A 22,977-nucleotide genomic window follows, 5' to 3' on the forward strand; every position below is an offset into this window, starting at 1 on the left:
TATATTGGGAAGGGTTGGGATGATTTTGCACATTGATCTTTCTCCCTCAGCCCAGACAGTTATCATGGGGAGGCCCACTGTGATCCATCATCTCACAGTGCTTTCTTGAGGCCATCTTCCAAATCCTGGCAGGGGGGAAAGAATCAACGATTCCATAGCATGGCACCCCAAGTGGGTTGTTTGGCAGTGGGAATTGAACCTGGGACCCTTCAAATATTAAAGCCTAAGTTTCTACTGCCTGAGCTGAAAGACACAGGTCTATTAGGTATGGCTGTAGCAGGCTTATCAAGCTGTCTGTGTGGCCCAGCTATCACTAGGGGGGAAACAGAGTGCCACATGAGTGGATATGGTTTACAACTCTGCACTTATGAAATGGGATGAGGTTGGGTGACTGCATAGTGCTAACTCTTCTTCTCCCAGGGTATAGATACAACTGTGGCAGTACTGAACTCAGACATACTGTATATTTCAAAATGATTTCTGTTATAGATGCACAAGATCCTAGGCTTAGTCCATTATCCACAAGTTTTTCCTTCCCTCCCCACAAATCTTCAATGGCTGTTTCTAAGTTAGTACAGTTTCTAAGTTAGTAGGCCAATAAGCCCAACTTCAGTACTGGGCAAACTGGTTGAAACTATAGTTAAGAACAGAATTATCAGACACATAGATGAGCATGATTTGTTGGGGAAGAGTCAACATGTTTTTTGTAAAGGGAAATCATGCCTTACAAATCTACTAGAATTCTTTCAGGGGGTCAACAAGCATGTGGACAAGGGGGATCCAGTGGATATAGTGTACTTAGATTTTCAGAAAGCCTTTGACAAGGTCGCTCACCAAAGGCTCTTAAGCAAAGTAAGCAATAAAAGGAATAAGAGGGAAGGTCCTCTTATGGATCAGTAACTGGTTAAAAGACAGGAAGCAAGAGGTAGGAATAAATGGTCAGTTTTCTGAATGGAGAGAAGTAAATAGTGGTGTCCCCCCACGGGCAACAAAAATGATTAGGGATATTGAACAGCTTCCATATGACGAGAGATTAATAAAACTGGGACTTTTCAGCTTGGAAAAGAGACAACTAAGAGGGGATCTGATAGAAGTCTATAAAATCATGACTGGTGTGGAGAAAGTAAATAAGGAAGTGTTATTTACTCCTTCTCATAACACAAGGTCTAGGGGTCACCAAATGAAATTAATAGGCAGCAGATTTAAAACAAACAAAAGGAAGTATTTCTTCACACAACACTCAGTCAACCTGTGGAACTCTTTGCCAAAGGATGTTGTGAAGGCCAAGACTATAAACAGAGTTAAAAAAAGAGCTAGATAAATTCATGGAGGATAGGTACATCAATGGCTGTTAGCCAGGATGGGCAGGGAAAGTGTCCCTAGCCTTGGTTTTGCCAGAAGCTGGGAATGGGCAATATGGGATGGATCACTTGATGATTACTTGTTCTGTTCATTCACTCTGGGGCACCTGGCATTGGCCACCTTTGGTCTGACCCAGTATGGCCATTCTTATGTTTGTTACATTTCTAAGTACACCCAACAATGACATGGAGCATGTTAACTTATGGAAACTCCTTATTATAATAATTTTGTGGAGCATAGCCATTTCCTAACTTTTTTTATAACAAAAGAGAGCTTGTGACCCACAATCTGTACTTTCAATTGGTTGTCTTGTTATATTTAAACAAAGAAATAACATTAAATTACAACAGTCCCCTCTATACCAATCTGTTGAGAAATTCATGGTAATTTTGTTACCAATCCCTGTGTTCCTGTTTGCATAGTAATATGCCCACACTTAGTAATCTAATAACATTACTTAGCACTGTTATCTTCAAAGCACCTTTACAAATAACTACTGTAACACCCTTGTGAAGAAAGTACCACTTTACAGATAGAAGGGCTACAGCAGAGAATTTAAGTTTCTTTCACACAGTTGCAGGAGGAGTCACTTGGAGACATATTTTTAGTCTTCAAAGCACTTTACAAACAACTATCACTACTCCCATTTTTTGTAGATGCGGAGAATTTAGCTGACTTTCACACAGTCATATAATGAGTCTGTACAGGTTCCAAGAAAGGGGAGGCTAAAACCAAATAAACAGATAAATAATACCCCTTTAAGAAGGCCTCCAAACTAGCCCTGACCAGCAGAGTTCCTAGTTCTCTTAGGGTACATCTACACAACAAAAAAGACCCCATGCCAGCAAGTCTCAAGGCCCGGCTCTACAGACTTGGGCTTGTGCTATGGCACTAAATATAGCCATGTAGCTGTTCCAGTTCAGGCTGGAGCTTGGGCTCTGAACCTCACCCCATGCCCTGGGCTTCAGAACCTGAACTGCACCATCTGCACAGCTATTTGTAGTGCCATAACGTTAGTCTGTACAGCCCGAATGGCCATCACAAGTAACTGAAAAAAGGGGACCAGTCCTTCTGACTGCTTCTAAAAATGAGAAAATTATGTATGCTTGCTATGAAGTTTTAAATGTAAACCATAACTTATTGTCTATGTGTTATATTTTTATCCCTGACAGCTTCTTGTTGATGATGAATTCTGGAAACACATCCTTGCATTTGGCATCTTCAAAATTTGTAGTTCATTTTTCACTGTGTCCACTTCCAAATGATTTCTTTCATCTCACCATGTGGACTTCATTAATGAAATCACTTTCATTGTGTGCATTGCTATATGAAATGGAAAGTATGTAAGAAGCTATTTTTTCAAATTCTTGAAGTTTCCACTTCCACTTGGATTTATCACCTTGAAAAATTGTGAGGTACTTCTCTCAATACTTGTGTAGTCTTGAAATTCAGGAGATAAAATGACGTCTTTTGATTGCACAAAATTCTTTATATAACACGTTCATGTCAACAACTTCATCAATTTTGCATGTTTCAACAGCTTCTGTAAATGCTTCAAAAGAACACTCTTTTGCCAATAAGAGACAGTTTCTTGTGCACACTATTTTCATTGGTGTCATATCTGTTTCATAAATACTTTTAAATTTACTGATAAACTAGAATGCAGAATAAATTAAAAATTTTATGCTTATGTTGTGAACACCAGATTGAAGTGTATCAGTGAAAGTAAACAAAATGTGTAAAATGGATTTTTCTGTTTATCTAGATTGGACATCAGTTCCAAAAAGGAAGTTACTGTGAATGAGTTTTACTCCAGAGCTTCAATACTGTCTGTGAATATTTTTAGAGCATCATTCAGGAAGTAGAATTCATCAATTTCGTTTGTGTTTCTTCATTTCTGAAACCATCCCATCTTGCTATAAGGTTCCATCTTCCCCTACAGATTGAAAGTAACTTGTAAGCCCTTTCCAACATATTGCCAGTTAGTCAATAGCAGGCACAAGTGGCAGCCATGATGTAGAATTTTACTGTATTCTACCCCGGCAAATTTGCCAGACTCTAAGCTGTTGAACTCTCTTTGGGTGAATGCTAAAATGGCTGTAACCTTTTAAAGTTGAGTTTTCTAAGTCAATGTTTAGTTTGGTCGCTGCAAATCATGTGCTGTGTATGGCGTGAACTAAACAATTGGTAGCAAGAAGGTCACTGTTTCCTCTTTTAGTTTTTGAAAAACACTGTTAAATTTAGAATAATTAACACTCGCACTGTCTCCTGTGTATGCTGATACATACCATAATTTTAGTCAAAACTCGTCTATCCTGTTGACTATGTTGGCAGCAGTCTTCATAAAAGTCTAACAAACAGTACTGAACACCTGTAAACACAACAGAAATCTTAAAACAAGTGGGAAGCATTTCATGGAACCTTTGTTGGAGGCATCCGTGACTATCAAATAATAAATGTCTCTCTCTTTAACTTAGAAGGAGAATGTGGGGCTAGCACATTTTTGCAAAATGCTTGTGATTTATTTTTTCTACAGAATACACTTTTAGCAATCTCATCCTTGGCAACAACTGAGGTCAGATCTCAGACTTCTAAACCACATCCTTCTGCCAGCTATCTATCTAGCCACACATCAGCAATATGAGAGATCCTTATTCTAATGGCTGATAAAGTGTTGTAACACATGTGGTGTGACATTAATACAAAAAGGGTAATATGTTAGATTTACACGTACTCTAAATTTGGCTCATAGTGGCAGCTCTAAGCTTAAATCTCCTGGTGCTGGGTTGTTGAGGTCAAAATCCTAAATGTGATTTGAATGTATTTGTATTTAACTCAATATTGCTGTAGTAAATTACAGGAAAAGGTAATAAATACTATGTAGATATAGTCTGTTTATGCTAATGGGCACAACACACCTGCCTGCAGCTTTTTAATTTAGGTCTTAGTCATTAGAATGTGTATTTTACTTTTATTTGCTTGTAACTATTTGGTCTTTATCCCTTGTACTTGAACTCACTCAAAACCTCTTTTTTGTTAATAAACATTGTACTGTTAATCTAAACCAACCCAGTGCTATGTTTGAATTGAAGTAATTAACTCCAGTTAAAGTAATAACCTGTGCTTTTGTCTCTGTAAAGGAGCAACAAACCTTATTAACTTATTAACTTATTACTGGTAACCTTGCAGTAATTATCATATGTAATAATCACAAGAGTATTATATTGCCTGCCCAGCTTTTTTCCATAACAAATGTATTGACATTTTTGGAATACATGCTGTGTTGATTGCATTCCAGAAAGACAAAGCTGTTAGAGGTCATGCACAGTACACAAAAGTCCCACTCTGGGACTTATTAACTTATTAACTTATTACTGGTAACCTTGCAGTAATTATCATATGTAGTAATCACATTAATATTATATTGCCTGCCCAGCTTTAATGAGTGGGACTTATTAAAGTGGGACTTATTAACTTTAAGTTAGTACTAATGCAAAATAACAAATGGATCACATCAGAAAGTCCTGGCTCCTGCAAAACAAAGGATTAACAAATACCTTTTGTGTACTGTGCATGACCTCTCTCTGCTTTGTTTGGACTCAGCTGTAAAGGTTGACAGGACTTTTAAGATTTTATAATTTGTTTCAGTAGAGAGCTTAACAAGCTGTCAGTGTATTTTGAATGAGAAGACAAATGGCCGACAAAACGTTTAAGCTGTGCTCAACAGGGCTAAGTATTTTTGCTAGCTGAGCTCTTCATAAGCAGGCAGCACAGAGAATAATTTCATTTGAGCCACATTTAAAATTCATGACAGGTTCACTTTAAAACACCAGATCTTGGATGACAGTGCTGGCTTTAAGCCCTTTGTAACAAGACAAAATATCTTCCGTTGCTTGGTGAGAAAAGAACAAGTTTTACCACCATCACCGGTTTTACATAGCTACAAGTGAAGAGATGTTGCATAGAATTCTATTTTATTACATGTAGATTAGAACATATTCTGTAGGAAGAATAAATAGTGGTGATGAAGCATACATGTTTTATTGACCTCAGTTTGGAAAGGCTATATTACTCAAGAGGAAGAAAGTCACAAGACACTGATGTAGGTCATCTCAAGTGAGTGCCAATAAAACATTTGTAAAAGCAGCAAAGAGTCTTGTGGCCCCTTATAGACTAACAGACGTTAGGGAGCATGAGCTTTCGTGGGTGAATACCCACTTCGTCAGATGCATGTATAAAACATTTATATCACACCTTGCCATCATGTGCTTTGATACGCCACAACCTTACAGGGAAAAAAAGCCATTTGGAAAGGTTTTAGAGTTTTTAAAATTTTAATTAGTTCTATGTTTCATATCCATCTACCATCAAATCCAAGTTCTTTGGTTGGCCAAAGTCAAAATGTGACGAACTCAGATGGGAAACCGGAAAATAATCAAAAATAGCATTTCTATATCTAAAAATGTAACAGTTTTTATTAGTTACATTTAACAATATAACGAAGTAAAGTCACATACCTGTTTGTGCATTAATGGATATTCATAGATTTCAAGGTCAGAGGAGACTACTGTTACCATCTCCTCTGAACTCCTGTATAAAGAGAGAATTATGGGGAAAGAAATATGTTTTATTGTCACTAAGAAGCAAGTGTGTATCTACTTAGGTATTGAAAAGTATTTTAAGTTGTTTTAAAAGTTTTTTTTCTGGCTCCCCCTGAACTCCTGGTAACTAAGGCCCAGCTACTCAAAGGTATTTTGGCACCTGAATCCCATTGACATCAATGGGAGTTAAGTGCCTAAATACCTTAGGCCCAGCTCCTCAAAGTGGCTTTAATGGGGATAGGATATGAAAAAAAGTAATACCACTAAAATCTCTATAGTAGTGGGTGCAGACGCACACATCCAAAGGTATAATTTGAGTGTTAGTCTTGCATAGCTTTTAGATTTATAGGAAATCCTGAATAACCATTGAGGCATTTTCCTCAGAGTGGGACTTTCATTTTAGCAGAGGTGTTGTGCAATCCATGGGTGCATATGTACACAAACACCACACATGTTGTAACCACAGCAATGACATACACTAGAATGATTTAGTGTAAACTAATAGACATTGGGAGCACATGCAGAGCCCTGGTTTAAGAATATCTAAAAAGAATGTCTAACCCTGCCAGATTTGATGTTGAATGACAGACAGCTAAAGATCTGATTTTTTCCCCCTTCAGTTCTTATCCATACCATTCACCAGATACTCTTGTACCATGGGCCCTTACTCAAGAAAAACTCCCACCAGAGTGAGTTTTTTCCGGGGTAGATGATAGATCAGACCACTAGGACATACTTCTTACTGTGCACTGTTTTCTGCAAATGGCTGATAATTTTCATATACTGAATGCAGACTTTGTGTCAGCTTGTGACTTGCTGCTCAGGGGGAAAAATGGACACAGGTAGGTGAGAAGAGGGCAGGAAGAAGGTAGAACATTGACACCATATGTCCTCCAGTGTGCTAGCCAGGGCAGCTGAGCTGCTGTAGAATGGGAAGTTATCCATGTCAGGTAAAGGTGAAGCAGATTACTTCTCTTGATAGCAAGGGATTGAATTCTGATTCTCTGAGTGCTCCTGGGGCAGTACAAATGCATGTTGCCCGTTAGTCAGGACTACTGGTAAATACACAATCTAGCCCTGAGGAAATAGTCTTTCCTTAAAGCAAGACTCCATTGGACAGAAGTGGACCAAATTCAGAAATGGTGTAAACTGATCAACACCATTAAACTCAGTGGAGTTAGATTAGTAACACCAATTCAGAATTTATGATATTTTGTCAGAAATTAACATTCAATTTCAGCCACAGGGAGTTCATTGTTACTGGGTTTTTTTCTCTTACATGTCACAGCAGGAAGATGTGAGATAAAGGTGAAATCTTGTTAGCTATCTGAAGACCATCTGTATTTCCTTAATGAACACTACACTCCTCTTGGACCCATGAAATATTAAATATATTACATTGATTGTAAAACAGTGTGCAGAATTCAAACTTTACATATGCTCTGAACATTCTTTTATTTATCAAATTCTCTTGTGAAAAATTTATCAATGTGGTATTGCTCATTCAGCAGCTGCTACAAGAAAGAACTCTCAGAAGACTTGGTTTAATGTATAGTACTGGAATAATTACTTGGTGATATTGGAAACACTTGATTTTACCCAATTAGGGACTCTGAATTTTTGCTCATTACTTTTCTGCTGCCTATGTGCTTTGGTATGTACCTTTCATGGCTTATAAACAACCCATATGTGCTGCAGCTTGGGGGGGATGGAGAGGGAGGAAATGAGTTATACGTGCATCCTATTAGAAAGGATCTTTCTCCTATGAAATCCTTTGAGGAAGTCTTCAAATAGTACCAAATGTTAATGCAGAGTAACAGTAAACTAACCAGCAGAATTTCACAAATGAAGATGAGTAGTTCATCTGTGTCCCTGCAGACCTATGAAATGTCAACTCTTAAAAGCCATTAAGTATTATGCTACTTAGATTCTGAATACAGAATTGGCCTTGCTTAACTTTGCATTGTTATTAACATAACGATGCAGTGTATTGAGGTTTCACAAAACCTTTTAAAAGCAAAAGATTCCATTAAATGCATTTGGTGAAAACAAAATTAAAATGCTGATTATATCAGAGGTTCACCACCATTGTCAATCATCTTTAATAAGACACATAGGCAATTAAAAATGGCCTAAAGGTCAATATGGGGGTGAAGAGGCAAAGAGCTTTTTGATTTAAGAAGTGTAGTTGTTCATCATATCAGTAATGGCAGGACCTATTGTATTCTTTATTGGATGAAAGAGTATTGTCCAGTTTGGCTTTATAATCTGAAAACTGATATGCATGTTGGGGGTTGGGTTAAATCCCATTGAGGTTGAAAGGTATGAACTCTCCCTTCAATTAACCTAACCATTAGCATAAGCCCCACCTGAGACAAAAGTTGTGTGTGAATACCCCTAGGAGCTTTGGGCTGAGTATTGTTTTGAGTAGATGCATGTGGGAGTGTCAGACAAACACAGATACTGAAACAGAGCCTATATCCATCATCCATCCCGTGCTGTAACAACTAGATCCAGCTTCCCTACTGAAGTCACAGACAAGCATAGAGGGAGAGGCAGAGCAAACAAGGCAAACACAGTCAAGCAGGAGCCTGTAAGCAGAGTGTGACCCTGGCAAAAGTTAGGGAGAAAGCTTTTGGGTCTGGTACTAGTTAAAGGGGTGTGGGGGCCAGTAAGCTAAGAACAAAACAGAGCAGTTTCTTGGTTCCTTCTGTGTTAAGAGACACAGGACTCTGTACATGCCTTGTAAACAAGACTGAATCAGAGAAATACCTGGCTACCACCAATTCCTACTCCCAACTGGAGTGCACACAGACCCCTGAACTTTGATTAGTCACTCAGATCCAAAAGGGGGTAACACACACCTATATAAAACAGGGGGATTAGAATGAAAAGCGGTAGGCAACATTAACTATAGGCATCGCTCCTGCTCTGCCTATGACCCCAGTTCAGCACAGCAGTTAAGCACATGCTTACTTTTGTGCCCTTAAACATTCCTAGTTGAAGCTGATGGATTGCCCACATACTCAAAGCTAAGCATGCACGTATTTGCAGAAGTGGTGCTTTTGCGGTGAATTCAGATTGCCTATATAAGCCAGCAAATGTTCACTGTAATTCCATGTTGTATACTTAATATTCAGTAATGTATGGCTTACTGTTTATTTTTCATAAACATTACTTTCATGCATACACTGTGCTATCCAATGTTGCGGGCACATCCAAGGTTTAAGAGAGAAATACATATTATAGCATGTTTGAAAAAAAATGTGCTATGTCATTAACAGTATTTTCATTCATACACACATGAAAGAATTGAATGAACAATCTTATCTATGGCAATTCCAGACTGAGTGCTTAACTGCGCAACCTTAATGATACTTTAAAAATAATCTTTGTGTGAAGTTTCCTAGATGTTGTTTGTTTTTTAAAGAAAAGGGGTAGGGGGGGAATATTTTTAAAACACAAAGAAAGTCATTCTCTTAGATTTCAAAGTTCTGCTGGCTTGCAACAAAAAAGGCAATAGCTTCTGTAGCTTCAACAATGTATTGGAATTAATTGGATAGAGGTCACCAAAATGCATTTTTGGCAGAGTGCCTCCCCTGCCAAGCACAGGGCCAGACTATGAACCCCTTGCTCACATTGGTGGGCATTTACTCACATGCCTACTCCCTTCAGAAATCCACAGCTTCTCTCCTGAGAACCCTTAGGGCTGATCTACAGCATAAAGTTAGGTTGGTGTAACTACATCACTCAGGGCTGTGAAAAGTTTCATGCCTTGTGCAATGTAATTAAACCAACCCAAGCCCAGATGCAGACACTGTTAGGTCTATGGAAGAATTCTTTCATCGATTTAGCTTCATCTCAGAGGTAGATTTACTCCAGTGATGCAAGAATCCCTTCTGTCACTATAGTAAGTGTCTATACCCTGGATGCGGTGCTACAGCTGTAGCATTTCTAATGTAGGCATACCTTTAGAATCTTCATAATAGAAGAGTTTCTTTGTACCGTGCCTACTTAGAACTCCAAAGGCTTCTTCTTGCAAACTTTCCAAAGTTTGCAACAACTTTCATTAATCCTTTTATATCTGCAGTACTATTTTCACTGCACAACTAAGTTAATCAAGCATGTATACATAGCACAGCATTTCTTAGCTGTGCAATTTATGAGCTTGGTGAAAAAAATCTACTTACAAAATTGTACTGCATATGCCTCCTATGCAATATTTAAAGGGTTACAACTCACTCAAACCAAAATAAATCTCACTGCAATACTTGAAGGCACTTTCCATGAGCACTACTATCCATACCAAATTTCAACATCTTAAAAAGACAAGGGCTAGGAAGGAGGGTCCAGTGGATGGGGCACTGGATTGCAACTCAAGAGACCCGGTTTCCATTCTTGGCTGAGCCACCAATATCCTACATGAGTTTGGTCAAGTAACTTAATCTACCCAGTCTGTAAAATGCAGATAATGCTTTCCTACTTCAAAGGATGTTGTGAAGATAAATGATTGTGAGGTGCTGAGACATTATGGTAATAAGAGCCATATACAGATCTAGGTAGACATCTATCCAACAGCAGGAGAAGAAAGGTACACTTAGAATCAGGAGTGGTGACAGACTTTCTGGCGCCCTAGGCAGAATTCGGGGGGTGGCATTTTGTGCGCTCCCCACGGGGTGCGCGGGAGCTTCCGGTTCCACTCCCATCGCACCACGGAAGAAGGACCCTCTGCCGAAATGCCGCAGGCGACAGCAGCAGTCATTGAGCTGCTCAATTGCCTGCCGCTGTTTTCCGTGGCACGTCGGCAGAAGATCCTTCTTCGGCGGCGCAACGGAAGCGAAACCGGAAGCTCCCGTGCACCCCGTGGGGAGCGCACAAAATGCCACTCCCCGAATCCTGGCGCCCTAGGTGACTGCCTAGGGTCGCCTAATGGAAGTGCCGGCCCTGCTTAGAATTGATCACTAGCTGTCAGACAGCATGGTTTCATCAAAATTTCCTAACAGAAAAATTTGATGAAATGTTCTGATTGGAACACTCAGCCAAGGAGAGGAAGGCTGCACCAGTGGCTCAGGTGCTAGTCTGGAACTTAGGAGATGTGGGTTCAAGTCCTTGCTCTACCATGAACTTCTTTTGTGATCTAAGTGACTTTTGAAAATGGGACTAAGCTGTGTAAGTCACTTGAGCCTTGCAGAGCACCACCTAAATATCATTACAAATCAGGGCCTTACTCTCTGTGCCTCCGTTCTCCACTTGTAAAATGGGGATGATAGTACTACCCTACCTCACAGCTTGAGGGGAGGATAAATATGTTAAAGATCATGAGGTATTCAAATAAGACAGTGATGGGGCCCATATTAGCAGTGGCACTGGAACACTTTTTATAGTGGAGGTGCGGAAAGCCAGCTAAAGAAACTGTAAAGCAGTGTTCCCCAAACTTTTTACCTCACCACCCCCCTTTACCCCGGTCCATGCCTCTCCGCCTCCCAGAACTGTGTCTCTGGGAGTGGGGACATGGACAAGGTAAGGGGGCCAAGTTGGGGCCACAGCTGCAGGTGAGTGTGGGACCAGCAACTGGGACCCAAGATGCGGGGCTGGCAGCTGGGACCCCGGACATGGGGCCAGGAGCGGAGCCCTGGGCGTAGTGCTGGGATCCAGGACTGTGGGGCCAGGACGATCGCTGGGGCCAGGGGTCGCCAGGACTCACAGCATGTGGCTGGCATCCAGGAGCCCGGGGGAGGGATAGCTCAGTGGTTTGAGCATTGGCCTGCTAAATACAGGGTTGTGAGTTCAATCCTTGAGGAGGCCACTTAGGGATCTGGGGCAAAAAAATTGGTCCTGCTAGTGAAGGCAGGGGGCTGGACTCAATGACCTTTCAAGGTCCCTTCCAGTTCTAGGAGATTGGTATATCTCCAATTATAAAAATAAAATAAATATAAAACATGGGTCAGGGGCCAAGAGCAGAGCCCCTGGCATGGGTCTAGGGGCTGGGAGCAGAGCCCTGGGCATGGGGCTGGCAGCTGGGACCCTAGGCATGGGCTGGGGGTGCTGCAGCATCCCCTGAATCCCTAGTTCCTACACTTATGCATATTAGTACCTAAGATAGATAAGATTGTTAGAAGTTGGGAATGGCGACAGGGGATGAATCACATGATGATTAGCTGTTCTGTTCATTCCCTCTGCGGCACCTGGCATTGGCCACTGTTGGAAGACAGGATACTGAGCTAGATGCACCAATGGTCTGACCCAGTAGGCCATTCTTATGTAAAATCATCACAAAATTTCATGAGTCATAATGAAAAAAATGTTGTCAACACGTTGAAATTACATTTTCCAAACAGCTTTAAATATCAAATATGTAAAGTGTTCCATGCTTATTCATTTATTATAATTAAATAACATCACATCTCCATCCACCCTTCAATCTAGTCATCACTGATTGGCTGATTTATTGTTCACATTGCAGAGGTGAGTTTTAAGGAGGGGTTTGAAGCAGGAGAGGGTAGTATCTTTATGGATCAAGTCACTGCGGGGGTTCCATGACATTTCCACACAGTGTAGCTCTGCAAGAGCAGACAAGGCAAATAAGGGTGTTCTACCCTGCTGTATAATATTGTTTATCATACAGTAGTAAAAGGGGAAAAAAACTGTTGGAAGAAATGCACAGTGCTTAATTTGTTTTCATCATTGTATATCCCTGTTTTTATGTCCCAGAAGCCAAAAGCTGCTCTTTACTGTAATAGAATATTGATTTTTGTTTTAACTAAGCAGAATATAGGTAAGTATAAACAGGTATTTTTCATGTCAGACAGATTTTAGAGGCACTTGGATTTCATAGTTTTCAGGAAAGGCTTGGGTACTTATTTGTACAATAAAGGGTTCTGTTAGATGTTTGCTTGCACGAGACTTGTATTCCAGGATTATCTTCAACTTGGACCTGTCCCTAGTGTCCTCACAACCAGGCTATACCAAAATCATGCCAGTTCTTCATAATATCTCTCAGATGCAGCCTGTCCTATCCATCTGCACACAGCTAAAATTCTAGTCCAAGCCCTCACATCTTTGTTACTACAACATCCTTCTCTCTGGCCTTGACAAATGCAATCTTGCCCCCACTCATATCCACTTAGAATGCTTCTGCAAAGATCATTTTCCTAGCCCATCACTTTGACCATGTTACCACTTGTTGTTTATTGTATTATACTTAGATTGTAAGCTGTTTGGTGCAGGGACTGTCTTCTTCTATGCTTATACAACGCCGAACACAATAGGGTCCTGGTCCATGACTAGGGTTTCCTGGTGCTACGGTAGGACAAATAATACATAACAACAACACGCAAAGGGTTAATGAATTTGGAAATGTGTGCATGGAAGCTGGAGTTCAAATGAACTTCTATTTGGTTAGTTAAGGCATTTCTAATGGACTTTCTACTGTAATCTGAGCACATATTACCTCAAAGCATCTGTAAATGCACAGGTACAGCCATGGCTGAGGGCAACACTGCATATGAATCTGGGAACAGCTTTAAACAGTGTGGCTGTATGGGTGCAGTGACTCACCCTGTGAGGATAACTGGTTTCATTGTTTAGTGTAGCTTCAGCCATGTGTCTCTTTTTGGTGCAACTTGTGCATGCTTGCAGCTGTGCATGTTTAATGTGGCTTCATCTAGAAACAGAACTGCCGTGTTGGTTTAAGGCAGGTTCGTCTGGTGGTTAGCTGTTGTGCTGGTCAGGCTCAGTTTATCTGTTGGTTAGCAGCAGCTATACAGTTCTGGTAGCCTGTTACTCCATCAGTGATCTGTGGTGTTGGCCTGAGAAGCGCAAGATATTTTGTTCTCTAATTTCCTGGAATCTCTTTTCTGTTTTTAAAGAGCATTTGCTTAAAGGGAGTAAGTCAAAGTGCTTTCTGAGTGAGGCTTGAATATTCACAACATGCCCTAATCTGCATGGATTAATCTTTTTAGAGAAATGGTATGTAGAGAAAAATCCCATTTACAGCTACTTAAAATGCATATAGTAGCTCTTCCTTTTGATGGAGATAACATTGAGAGATGTGATGTAAATGGCAATACATGACGAATCTATTTTATGTAACGTGTGCATTATGAAGAAGAGTTTTATATTAGAGGCAGTTGCTACTGGGCAGGTAGGATTGGCACCAGACCCTGTTTGCAGAATGAACAAAGTTCCACATAGGCTACGTCTACACAACAAGCTCAGGGTGTAATGCCCCTGCTCATGTACACAAACTTGCATTAGCTGTCATTGAGCTGGAGTGAGTATAAATAGCAGCATTGCTGCAATAGCACAAATAGCAGCAATGGAGGCATGACTGAACTGGGCTGAGTACAAACCTGCCTGAAACTGGTGGGATACTTGGCATGGCTCAGCCGTGACTCCATGGCTCATGCTAGATCAATGAGTTAGCACAAGTATGTGTACCCGAGCAGGGGAATTACACCCCTAGCTTGTACTGTAGGTGTAAGCTTAGAGGGTTGGGGGGGAGGGAAAGAGAAAATTAAATTAAATAAAAAGCAACAATAGGGTGATTCGAGTGGTCTTGACCCAGATAGAAGCCAGCACAAGGCTAAATATTTTGGGTCAGGATCTTCCTTTCATTGTCTACATGAACACTGGCCAGTGGAGCCACACCTAGGATCCATTGGTGTTGCACCCTTCTTGCTCCAACACACTCCACACATGACCATGCAGGGAGTTGCCACAAAGATGAGCTTTATGTCATGTATTTGGTATACACTCCCTGTGCAGCCTTCTGAAATCCTGAGTTTTCTGTACAGCATAGCCATTAGATGTGGGACCTGCACTACCCATACATGTGTGGGCAGGGCAGGGTCACAGTAGGATTTGCTTCTATACAACTAATGGAGAATTTCCTCCTGTAAAATGCTAAGGTCGAGAACCCCAGTGAAATCAAAGGGAGTTACACCTAACTGTTGTTCAGGGGCGGCTCTAGCCATTTCGCCGCCCCAAGCACGGCGGCATGCCGCAGGGGGCGCTCTGCCGGTCGCCGGTCCCGCGGCTCCAGAGGACCTCCTGCAGGCATGACTGCGGATGCTCCACCGAAGCCGCGGGACCAGCGGACCCTCCACAGGGACGCCTGCGGGAGGTCCACCGGAGCCGTCTGCCACCCTCCCGGTGACCGGCAGAGCGCCCCTCACGGCATGCCGCCCCAAGCACACGCTTAGCGTGCTGGGGCCTGGAGCTGCCCCTGCTGTTGTTAGATGCCTAAATACCTTTGAGGATGTGAACCTGAATGCTACAATGCCTTTTAAAGTCAATGGGCGTTGAGAGCCCTCAGCCTCTCACAGGATCTATTAATAGATGCCAGAATCTCATTTTCCCAGCTCTCAGGGAATGGGGGTGGGAGGAGGGGGGAAGTTAATAGCCACAATCTGTTCTGTTTTTTGATTCTGTGCATTGCAAGTTTTTGATGTCATAACTGTTTGAGTTGCTGATTGAGATTATTTTACTATGTTCTCATAATGCTGCATTTTCCTTTGAGTCATATTTGGCATTGCAAGTTACAACAGATATATTTGTAACTACTCCTGCCAACAATATATAATATTGAAAAACTGTTGGGCCAACGAAAGTCATTTCTGTTCAAAATAATTTCCATACCAGTAACACAGAAGCTAGGAATTATATTAGGCCAATTCAAAAACATTTATCTGGCTCCCACGGCCACTTTTACAGATAAACCGATTTAAGTGTTAAACCACTTGCCACGTTTCACTCCATAAAACATCAGGTGAAATTTCAAAATTAGAGGAAACATGTTGATTGATCTGTTGTTTTTTTGCTGTGAATTCTCAGAAGCTCAACACCAGACTGTTATTTGAACACAAGATGTTTTATTCATAAATTCAGTTTTAAAAGAAAAAAATAAGGCTAAAGCAAAAATCATTTCAATGGAAACTGGGCATAACAAACTCATTTAATCCAAAATACCGGAATAAAATATAATATTGCAGTATCAGAACTAAATAGAATTATTATTAGTTGCCCTAGTCTAACAGGTAAGTCCATTGCATAGTGTTATGTTTTTCCTTTCACAAACAGACTTTCACTATGAATTAATTTTACTTTAAGATAAATTATAGCAAGAAAGAACAAAAGTCAAGCACCCATGGGGGGAGCACAGTATGTGCCTCCTCTGTCTAGGCTTCAGCAGCACAGAGAACAAAATGGCTGCCAACACTGCACACAGGCATAGTTTTTCATAACTGAAAGGTGCAGTACACAGAAGACAAAGGTGTTATATGTAGAGTTGTGTGAATAACCTATTTCAGTTGAACTGGCTGAACAAAACATAAGGGGGTGAGATGGTTTAGGACTGACCTAAACCATATATTTTTGAATTTTTTGGCAAACCAGCAATTTCAGATTGAAATTAAATGCTGTTTCATTTTTGAATTTTTAAAATCTTTTTAAAAACAAAATTGAAGTAAAATTCAAAGCAGTCATTTTGAACAAAATAATTCCAAACTTTGATTTTTTTCCCCAATGTTTTCTCCCTCAAATTTTGCAAATTCAACACAAGTTCACGAAATGTTTCATTTGCCCCAAAATCTGCATTTTTCAGAGAAGTTTGAACTGCAAAATTTTGCCCAGCTCTAACTCTGTGTTCATGGCTACATACATCACATACAGAGCACTAGAAAACGTATATTTGTAAAGTGTTTTTCAAAACAAATGTGTCTTTTGAAGCTGTTCAAATTTTTATATTTTTGTAGAAAATGGTGGCTGGAGCCGTACCCATTGGAATTACATATCTAAAAAGTCAAATTACAGACTAGGCCTGCATATGGAGTCATATCAGATCACTTTAGGAAGAAAAATAACTGATTCTGCTGAAATGGAACATTCACTCTTCTTACTCCTGCAGGGACAACATAGGTAAGACCGAGGCAGCTGGATTCTATTCCTTCCTGCTCATCAACATCATTGCTTACTAAATTTGGCCAGTTACACCTGTGAAAATTCATTGCTGTTAATAAAGACATAATCTAAATGCATTGGTGTTGCACATGTGGCAGTGAGGGCCAAATTTGGCTTGCAGAACTTTTATTACAGTTGATGATATGTGAGAAGGAAAGAATCCAATTTGACTCTCAGATCCCAGGAAGAGTTTGTAGCCCTGGGAGTTGGAAAAACAACTTTTCACTTGCAAACAGTGCACATTTGGAGTTGGAGAGAGACAATAAGCTTAGAATCCCACAAATGCATTTGTACAGTCACTTTACAGAGCCAAAGCTCATTTGAATACTACAGCATTACAGTTGTATTAATAGCTGCATTAACAGTCATGACATTTCCTAATTTTTAATTAGTTTTCAGGTTTGCATGCATTAAATTCCTTCTCCACAGCAACCAATCACTTCCCTTCTGACGTCCAAAACAAACAAGGAAAAAGTCATTTCCAGACCAATTCCATCCCTCACTCCAGAAAATGAAAAATCCTTCAAGACCAGCCTCCCACCCGTTTACTTCACATTTTGCTCAGGCCACAATAATGTCTCCGAACTTTATGCACTGACTCTCTCTGCCCTGTGCAACTATCTTCCGATCATTTCACCAGTGGTGTGATTCTCTCTTGCCCTGTACCTTGTGCAATGACAATCAGAACAGTGTGTGAATGTCATCCTTGGAGAGTATAAAGTAAAATGCAGGGCAATGGGGGAAAAGGCCTCCTGCCTTTTATTAAACAGCCTGAACCATTTCCTCTGCTTCTCCCCCTCCTCCCAGGGGACCACCTCATCCCAACCCACTTCCACTCTGCTTACCTCACTGAGTTTAAGTTCCATGGCTTTTCTTCACATTAGGCTAGATCAGTTTCTGGGGATTGGTATAGCCAGCCACCTCCATCTCCAGGAGCCAGGATCAAACTCCCCATTGGGTTACATGTTGGATGTGTGGCAGTCAGCTGCTTCTCTTCTGGGAAAGGACCTCAGGAGGAGTAACCCTACCAGATATAATGATCCTTTCTGGCCTGCAGATCTGCTCAGCCTTTCAGTCTTCACACTGATTAGTACCTAAGGCCTATTGTAAATTTGTAGGCCCAGTTATCACCCTAATAGTGAGCTCAACTGTGGGTAAGTGAATAGAAAATGTTCTAATCACATATTACAATAAATGTTGATAGGAAGGGGTGAAAAAGGGAAACAGACCGAATTAGCCAAATTGACAAGGCCTGCTGATATAATCTAAGGACTGTGATAAGATCATGCCAGGTAAACAAGAGAAATGTGGGACTGGAAATCAATCAACCAAAATTGGTGTTGGAAATTAAGCCTAATTGGTTAAGAAAATAATAAAGGGATGGTCTATTCCACCCTTTTGGGGGTCTCCAAAAGAGACTGGAGTGGGGAGGAAGCTGGCTGCTGTGACACTGGCTGAGTGAAAAAAAGGAAAGGTGCGACTTTTGCCATCTTGACTATCACCCCCTTTATCTCCTGGCACCCCAGACCTTCTTCATCCTGAGAAATGTCCTGACCAGACCGTGCCAGAGAGTGGGAGCCAGATGACTACACCTCCACCTCCACCAGCTATGGCTAAATCCAGATCACCTGGATGTGAGACTTTGGCATACCCCCCTCAACCTCCTCCTCCCCTATGTCCTTTTCCTTCTTTACCTTTTTCTTCTCTTTCCTTTTTGTCTCTTTTCCCCTTCCCAATAAAGAGCCTGGCTTAACTTGCCACAACTATATATTTTGCAACATTGCTCTAGGCCTGTCACCAGGTAGAAAGAGGCAGCTATATGCAGTGTTCTAAACATCCCGATGCGGGTATGAGTTAGCCACATCTCTGAGACGCTGATAAGTCTGTGTTCTGTGCCTGTGTTTTTCCAGCAGTGAGGTTGTGTGTGTCAACACCAGAAACAGAAGCTGCATTTTCTATCTTTGCTATTATTTTCTTCACCCTTTTGTGTTTGTCTTGTCTTCTAGGAAATGGGATTGGACTTTAACAGCAGCAGCTCCAATCTAGCTCAACTAATTTTTTCTCTTTTTCCCAAAAAGGACAGTTATTACCCTCTAAGAGACTGTCAAGCAAGGCGGGGTTTCGTTCTAAAGACTCCCTGTGACTAAGGGGAAGGGAAAGAAGGGATGATGTTAGAATAAAAGCCTTAGACGTTGTACATTTCAAATGCTTTAACGTTTCCTTCTTGTTTTGTATCTTTAATAAAAAAAAATAAAAAAATGTACTGAGGTATTCGCTATGGTACTAAGCAGGCTGAGGCCTCTGTGTACTGAACCTTATATATAACTGTTTAATGTTGGACAGGGACAGTGTCATGTGAATACCCTTGACTCTTTGGGCTTTATAGTCCATCTAAATTAATACAATAGGCCCAGATCCTCAAGAGTATTTAGGTCAGGGAGTTAGGCGCCTAAATGCCTTTGAGGATCTGAGCCTAAGTACAAAAGAGATACTGATAGTAGATTGACTTCAGGACCCATTTTAAGAGGGAATGAGAATGAAGAGAGGGGTGTCTATCTGGTATCCATAGTGTTGTATTTCATCCTGAAATGGAATCGTCAGCCTGGTATATCTATAGGTATATTTTTATATTAATTTTTTGTAGAAATATTTATGTTCTGATAGGGATTGTATCTTCCTCTTTTGTTTATATAGTGCTCAATAAATAGTAACAGTGCTTTGGCTTGTAATATAAGTGTAGCAAATACTCTGGATCAGGGCTGGCCCTAGACCAAATGGTGCCTCAGGTGAGTTGCGTCTTTGGTGCCCGCCTCCATTTGTTAAACTTTTGAATACCTTATTTTTTATTGCATTTGTTGCCCATTTCACAACTTTTATGCATGATTTATCTCTGTCATATAAGATGATAAATTTGCACATTCTGATCTGTAAATCTGTATTTATTCATGCCATATATAAACAAATAAAAAAATTAATTTCCTCTAAGCGTATAGAAACTTCTTAATTTTAAGAATAATTGAAATGTACTAACATCAAGAAATTGAACTGTGCACCAATATTGGGTGGACCAGTATTAAATATTGATAAATAGTGTTACAGTAGGTTAACCTTTGTCCTTTAGTTCTAAAGGTCGCTTTTCTTGCCTCTTCCCTCGCGAACTGAAGCACAGCATCAGAGACATAGGCGCCAACTCCGTGGGTGCTCCAGCCGTGGAGCACTCACGGAAAAAAATAGTGGGTGCTCAGCACCCACTGGCAGCCCCATGGATCAGCTCCTCCCCATACCCCCCAGCTCTCCTGCCCTCTGGTGGGCCCTGCTGATCAGCTCCTCTCCCTCCCTCCAGTGCCTCCCACCTGCTGGTGATCAGCTGTTCAGCGGCATGCAAGAGGTGCTGGGGGGGCGAGGGGGAGAATAAGAGTCAGGAAGAGGTGGGGGGAAGGGGCGGAACAGGGCAGGAAGAGGCGGGGGCGGAATGGGGGCAGGAAGAGGCAGGGTGGGGGCTTGGGAAAAGGGGTGCAGTGGGGGGCAGGCCTGGGGCAAAGCGGGGGTTGAGCACCCCCCAGGAACTCAGGAAGTTGGTGCCTCAGGTCAGAGATCTCCAAAGACTGTCCAGTGGCATTTTCAAGCAATAAAATAGCACATGATGTCAGTCTCTTGTCAGCCATCATCAATTGAAGATAGGTTTTAATGAGCCTGAGCTTTGAAAAGCTGCGCTCACCACTCTCAACAGTGACCAGCAGCATGAGCAGAATCTTCAAAGCAATCTACACATTAGGAAAAGTTTCTTTCAGCTCTGCATCATGAATGAACTGGAGAACTCGGAGTGAAGAGTGTGGCAAAACATGATGGACGTTGTCCAATTCTACATAGAAGTCTTTATCATTGACACGTGTCCAAACATTTCCCATGTGTCAGCATCAGTACAATTGTTCAAGATTGTTTACCTGTCTGCCAGCAGTTTACTAAGGTCATACCAAAAAAAAGGTCTTTTTGTCATGCGTAATTTGTCTGAACCTTTCTTCAATGCACACTCGAGCAGTGTCAAAGAGCGAGCAAAAAACCTCTCCCTTGAATTTGTCTTCTGAGCTTCCTATCACCTCATCTTTGCCCTAGTAACCAAAAAGAATGGGGGGTACCTGTGGCACCTTAGAGACTAACAAATTTATTTGAGCATAAGCTTTCGTGGGCTAAAGATGAAGTGGGCTTTTCTTTTCTCACATTTCCATTCCTTATCTTCAGGTAAATCTGCAAATTCCTTAGTAATAGGACTTTCATAATTTATGCTTCACTCAATTTCTTCTGCACTGGGATGATTGCTACTACCTAAATCCTACTCTATGTTGTTCTGTTTCAGATATTTTCCCATCATATTTGCCCCTTGCTACAACTATACTGAGCTTCCTATACTGAGCTCCCGAAGGCTTTTGTTTGATACGGGGGGGGGGGGGGACAGACTGCATTAGGGAGAGAAAAAGTCTATGTTCCACAGTCTTAGAAAGTCTGTAGAGATATTAAAGAAGGTACTAACAGTGATTCCCCCAAGTAACAGTGACCCCCCAGGTTCACCAAGTACAAAAATTCTTATGTTAAAACTTGTAAGCTCCTGTCTGCAGAAAACACTGATTGTATCTGTCCTGTGAAAGATACTCTATTACTATGTAAAACTTACAAACAAGTTAACTGACTTTGTCCTTGAAGTAAACACTATGCTAGCCTTAAGCTGTAATTGATACAATGTAAACAAACAGACTCCCACCCTCTGTGATTACAGGGCCGGGAATCTCATAGGAATTAACACACACCCCAAAAGTGGTGGAGACAGTAAATTAAAATATGGTTAAGATATGGAATGTATGTTGATGAATGTTTGATGTACGTAAATGGTTAGGGAGGTGCCAGCCTAAAAAGGATCCATCGGCCGAAGAATGTGTCAAGTGGACCACCAGACAACCCCCAGAGGGTAAACTGGGATCCACCCCAAACACCTGGAAGGAATGTGCCACTTTAAACAGTGTGGAGCCACCAGGAATGTGCCATCTGCTGATTAAGCCAGCAACAGCAGGATGAAACGGTTCCCATAGACTAACATAGGAATTAATTCCTATAAGAATGAGCTCTAAAGACTGAGGACTTTGAGTCTATGGTTCTGCTGCCAGCCTCCAGGAGCATCAGGTGCATCTGACACAGACTCGGCTCCATCCTCATGACCAAGATACCTGGCCAGTAACTTGGCATGAGCATCTTCTGGGCTGGTAACTATAATACCTATACAGAACCTGAATGAATGATTGTGTGAATGAATATATATATATATATATATATGTGTGTGTGTGTGTGTGTGTATAAGAAATAAGTAGTAATAGAAATAGGTAACAACGTTGTTTGCTTTTATCTTTTGCTTTATTATTATATTTACAATAAATGTGGCATCTTTGCCTTATCCCTCTTAATAAGATCCTGCTGGTTTTTATTATATTGGTATAACAAGTCATCAAACATTACATGTTAAGCATGGCAAAAGAAATAACAGTATTATTTTATATTGTTGCGTAGATAGGGGTTCAATAGATATCTCTGGCATCTCATTAAATATGTCCTTTATTAGCCACTACTTACACTCTTCAAATCTTAAAACACAAGTACACTTTTACAATTACACAATAAGTCAGGATTCACAATATCACAGCTGGAATGGCGAACCACAGCCAGTGGGAGCTGCGATCAGCCGAACCTGTGAACGCTGCAAGTAAACAAACCGTCCCAGCCCGCTAGAGGATTTCCCTGATGGGCCGCGTGCCAAAGGTTGCCAATCCCTGATCTAGAACGTTACTTCAAACACTCTATTTTCCCTTTTGTCGCTAACAACAAAAACAACACACTGAGTCTGGCACTACCCCAAGCCTGGCACCCCAGATGGTCACCTGGGTGATCTGCCCCTAAATCCAGCTCTACTTTGTTCCATGTTAACTTACACCCTCCTGTTTGCTGTGTCTGCTTCTAATTCCTTCCCCAACTCCCTAGCATGTAAATTACTCATTTTCCACACTTACTTCTT

At 41.1% G+C, this 22,977-nt stretch overlaps 1 long non-coding RNA gene across 1 annotated transcript; it reads right to left on the minus strand.

The window, feature by feature from the left end:
- Nucleotides 1-2,990: 2,990 nt before the first annotated feature.
- On the minus strand, nucleotides 2,991-17,991 carry LOC120402249. The gene is made up of 4 exons (XR_005597079.1): nucleotides 17,768-17,991; nucleotides 5,880-5,952; nucleotides 3,651-3,733; nucleotides 2,991-3,298 (listed from the first exon to the last, which is right to left on the minus strand). It is a non-coding gene; the product is annotated as an uncharacterized LOC120402249 (long non-coding RNA).
- Nucleotides 17,992-22,977: the final 4,986 nt, after the last annotated feature.

Source organism: Mauremys reevesii, linkage group 3 (genome assembly GCF_016161935.1).
Source record: "Mauremys reevesii isolate NIE-2019 linkage group 3, ASM1616193v1, whole genome shotgun sequence".
Taxonomy (NCBI): Eukaryota; Metazoa; Chordata; order Testudines; family Geoemydidae; genus Mauremys; species Mauremys reevesii.